The following is a 4427-nucleotide window of genomic DNA, read 5'->3' as shown; positions in this document are numbered from 1 at the left end:
GCAGAACATCTTCTTAATAAACTTTGTTATGCCAATTGACCTAGATGTCCCCTGAAACCATGGTACTCAGACCCCTGCCCCTGCTACTCTATCCCTCAAAGTGTTTGGTTGTATTCAGGAAACTTCGTAGCTTTTGGTTTAGTCCAGTTGTGCTGACTTCCCCTGTAGTGTGTGTTGTCCTTCCCTTCACCTAAGATAATTCTTGTCTATTATCTCGTTAGTGAATACCCTTCTCCCTCCCTCTCCACCCTTGTAACCATCAGAGAATGTTTTCTTCTGTGTTTAAACTTTTTCTTGAGTTCTTATAATAGTGGTCTTATACAATATGTGTCCTTCTGCAACTGACTAAACTCGCTCAGCCTAATGCCTTCCAGATTCATCCATGTTATAAGATGTTTCACTGATTCATTCTTGTTCTTTATCTTTGCGTAGTATTCCATTGTGTGAATATACCACAATTTGGTTATCCATTCATCTGTTGATGGACACCTAGATCGTTCCCATCTTTTTGCTATCGTGAGCAGTGCTGCAATCAACATAGGTATGCGTGTATCTATTCGTGTGATGGCTCTTATTTCTCTAGGATATGTTCTAAGGAGTGGGATTGCTGGATCGTATGGTACTTCTATTTCTAGCTTTTTAAGGAAGTGCCAGATAAATTTCCAAAGTGGTTGTACCATTTTACATTCCCACCAACAGTGTATAAGTGTTCCAGTCTCTCCATAACCTCTCCAGCATTTATTATTTTGTGTTGTTTGGGTTAATGCTAGCCTTGTTGGGGTGAGATGGTATCTTGTTGTAGTTTTGATTTGTATTTCTCTAACGGCTAAAATCGTGAGCATTTCTTCATGTGTCTGTTAGCTGCCTGAATGTCTTCTTTGGTGAGGTGCCTGTTCATATCCTTTCCCCATTTTTTAATTGGATTATTTGGCTTTTTGTTGTTGAGGTTTTGCAGTATCTTGTAGATTTTAGAGATTAGATGCTGATCAGATTTGTCATAGCCAAATTTTTTTTTCCCAGTCTGTAGGTTGTCTTTTTACTCTTTTGGTGAAGTCTTTTGATGAGCATAAGTGTTTGATTTTTAGGAACTCCCAGTTATCTAGTTTCTCTTCTGGTATTTGTGTATTGTTATTTATGGTTTATATTCTGTTTATGCCGTGTATTAGGGCTCCTAGCATTGTTCCTATTTTTTCTTCCATGATCTTTATCATTTTTGATTTTATATTTAGGCCTTTGATCCATTTTGAGTTAGTTTTTGTTCATGGTGTGAGGTATGGGTCTTGTTTATTTTCTTGCAGATGGATATCCACTTATGCCGGCACCATTTGTTAAAGAGACTGTCTTTTCCCCAATTAACAGACTTTGGGCCTTCGTCAAATATCTAGACTCTCAATTCTGTTCCACTGGTCTATGTATCTCTTGTTGTACCAGTACCAGGCTGTTTTGATTACCGTGGTGGTATAATAGGTTCTAAAATCAGGTAGTGTGAGGCCTCCCACTTTGTTCTTCTTGAGTGATGCTTTACTTATCTGGGGCGTCTTCCCTTTCCATATGAAGCTGGTGACTTGTTTCTCCATCTCATTAAAAAATACCAGTGGGATTTGGATCAGGATTGCTTTTTATCTGCAGATTGCTTTAGGTAGAATTTACATTTTCACAATGCTGAGTCTTTCTATCCAAGAGCAAGGTATGTTTTTTCACTTATGCAGGTCTCTTTTGGTTTCTTGCAGTACTGTCTTGTAGTTTTCATTGCATAGGTCTTTTACGTCTCTGGTTAGATTTATTCCTATGTATTTTATCTTCTTGGGGGCTATTGTAAATGGTATTGATTTGGTGATTTCCTCTTCAAAGTTCACTTTGTTGGTGTAGAGGAATCCAACTGATTTTTGTATGTTTATCTTGTATCCTGAAACTTTGCTGAAATCTTCTATCAGTTCCAGTAGTTTTCTTGTGGATTCTTTGGGGTTTTCTGTGTATAAGATCATATCATCTGCAAATAGAGGATACTTTGACTTCTTCCCTACCAATCTGGATGTCCTTTATTTCTTTTTCTAGCCTAATTGCTCTGGCTAGGACTTCCAGCACAATGTTGAATAAGAGTGGTGATAAAGGGCATCCTTGTCTGGTTCCCGTTCTCAAGGGGAATGCTTTCAGACTCTCTCCATTTAGGATGATGTTGGCTGTTGGCTTTGTATAAATGCCCTTTATTATGTTGAGGAATTTCCCTTCTATTCCTATTTTGTTGAGAGTTTTTATCATGAATGGGTGTTGGACTTTGTTGAATGCCTTTTCTGCATTGATTGATAAGATCATGTGGTTCTTGTCTTTTGTTTTATTTATGGGATGGAGTACATTGATTGTTTTTCTAATGTTGAACCATCCCTGCATACCTGGTATAAATCCCACTTGATCATGGGTGAATTATTTTTTTCGATATGTTGTTGAATTCTACTGGCTAGAATTTTATTGAGGATTTTTGTGTCAATGTTCTTGAGGGATATTGGTGTGTAATTTTCTTTTTTTGTGGTGTCTTTACCTGGTTTTGGTATTAGGGTTATGCTGGTTTCAGAATAAGTTTGGGAGTATTCCATCCTTTTCTATGCTCTGAAATACTTTGAATACTAGTGGTATTAACTCTTCTATGAAAGTTTGGTAGAATTCTCCAGTGAAACTGTCAGGGCCAGAGCCTTTTTTGGGGGGGGAGTTTTTTAATTACCTTTTCAATCTTTTCTTTTGTTATAGGTTTATTTAGTTGTTCTACCTCCGTTTGTGTTAGTTTACTAATCTTGTTAACTCTTTCAATAGTTTTTCTATTATTTATTTCATTTAATTGTGCTCTAATTCTTATTATTTCTTTTCTTCTGGTGCCCAAGGGCTTCTTTTGCTGCTCTTTCTACTTGTTTGAGTTGTAGAGTTAATGTTTTGAATTTGGCCCTTTCTTCTTTTTGGATGTGTGCATTTATTGCTTAAACTGACCTCTGAGCACTGCTTTTGCTCTGTCCCAAAGGTTCTGGTAGGTTGTGTTTTCATTGTCATTTGATTCTGTGAATTTCTTTATTCCATCCTTAATTTCTTCTATAACCCAGTAATTTTTGAGCAAAGTGTTGTTCAGTATCCATGTGTTTGATTTTTTTTCCTTGCTTTTTCTGTTATTGATTTATACTTTTATGGCTTTATGGTCAGAAAAGATACTTTGTAATACTTCAATGGTTTGGTTTCTGTTAAGGCTTGCTTTATGGCCTAATATGTGGTCTCTTCTGGAGAATGTTCCATGTGCGTTAGAAAAGAAGGTATACGTGGCTGCTTTTGTGTGGAGTGTTTGGTATACGTCTATGAGATCAAGTTGGTTGATTGTAGCTTTTAGATCTTCCATGTCTGTATTGAACTTCTGGATGTTCTGTCCTTCACCAAAAGTGGTGTATCAATGGTGTTTCAATGCTGTTGGAGTTTATTTTATGTATTTTGGAGACCTGTCGCTGGATGTGTAAATATTTATTATGGTTATGTCCTCCTGGAGTATTGACCCTTTAATCATTATATAGTGTCCTTCCTTATTCTTTGTGGTGGATTTTACTTTGAGGTCTGTTTTGTCAGAGATTAATATTGCCACTCCTGCTCTTTTTTGAATGTTGTTTGCTTGATATATTTTCTTCCATCCTTTGAATTTTAATTTGTTTGTGTCTTTAAGTCTAAGGTGTGTCTCTTGTAGGCAGCAGATAGACAGATCGTGGTTTTTTTAAATCCATTTGTCACTCTTTGTCTCTTTATTGATACATTTAGTCCATTTATATTCAGCATAATTATTGCTAGGTATGAGTTTAGTGCTGTCATTTTGATGTCTTTTTTAATGTTGTTGACAGTTTCTTTGTTCCACTTAATTTTCTGTGCTGAGTCTTTTTTAAATGTATTTTCTTTTCATCGTTTTTATTGTTGTTGATTTTGTATTTGCTGAGTCTTTATGTTTTTCTTGTTTTTTACTTTGATGTGTAGGACTGTTAGTTTCCGTTGTGGTTACTGTAATATTTACCCCTATTTTTCTAAGTTTAAACCACTCTTTTATTTCTTTATATTACCTTTACTTCCTCTCCATATGAAAGATCTATGACTACATTTTTTAGTCCTCTTTTTTGTTCTAGCATTGTCATCTTTTATATATTGACATCTCTGTTTTCCTATTTTTTAGTGTTTTAGCTTTGATTTATTTTTGTGACTTCCCTATCTGAGTCAATATCTGGTTGCTTTGTCCTGTGTTCTAGTCTTGGGTTGTTATCTGATGTTATTGATTTTCTAACCAGAGGACTCCCTTTAGTATCTCTTGTAATTTTGCTTTGGTTTTGCAAATTCCCTAAACTTCTGTTTATCTGGAAATGCCCTAATTTCACCATCATATATGAGAGACAGTTTTGCTGGATATATAATTCTTGGCT

The sequence above is a fragment of the Trichechus manatus genome, unplaced genomic scaffold, assembly GCF_000243295.1.
Source record: "Trichechus manatus latirostris isolate Lorelei unplaced genomic scaffold, TriManLat1.0 scaffold00136, whole genome shotgun sequence".
NCBI classification, from domain to species: Eukaryota; Metazoa; Chordata; class Mammalia; order Sirenia; family Trichechidae; genus Trichechus; species Trichechus manatus.
The sequence above is the reverse complement of the archived record's forward strand: the minus strand, read 5'-3'. Positions refer to the sequence as shown.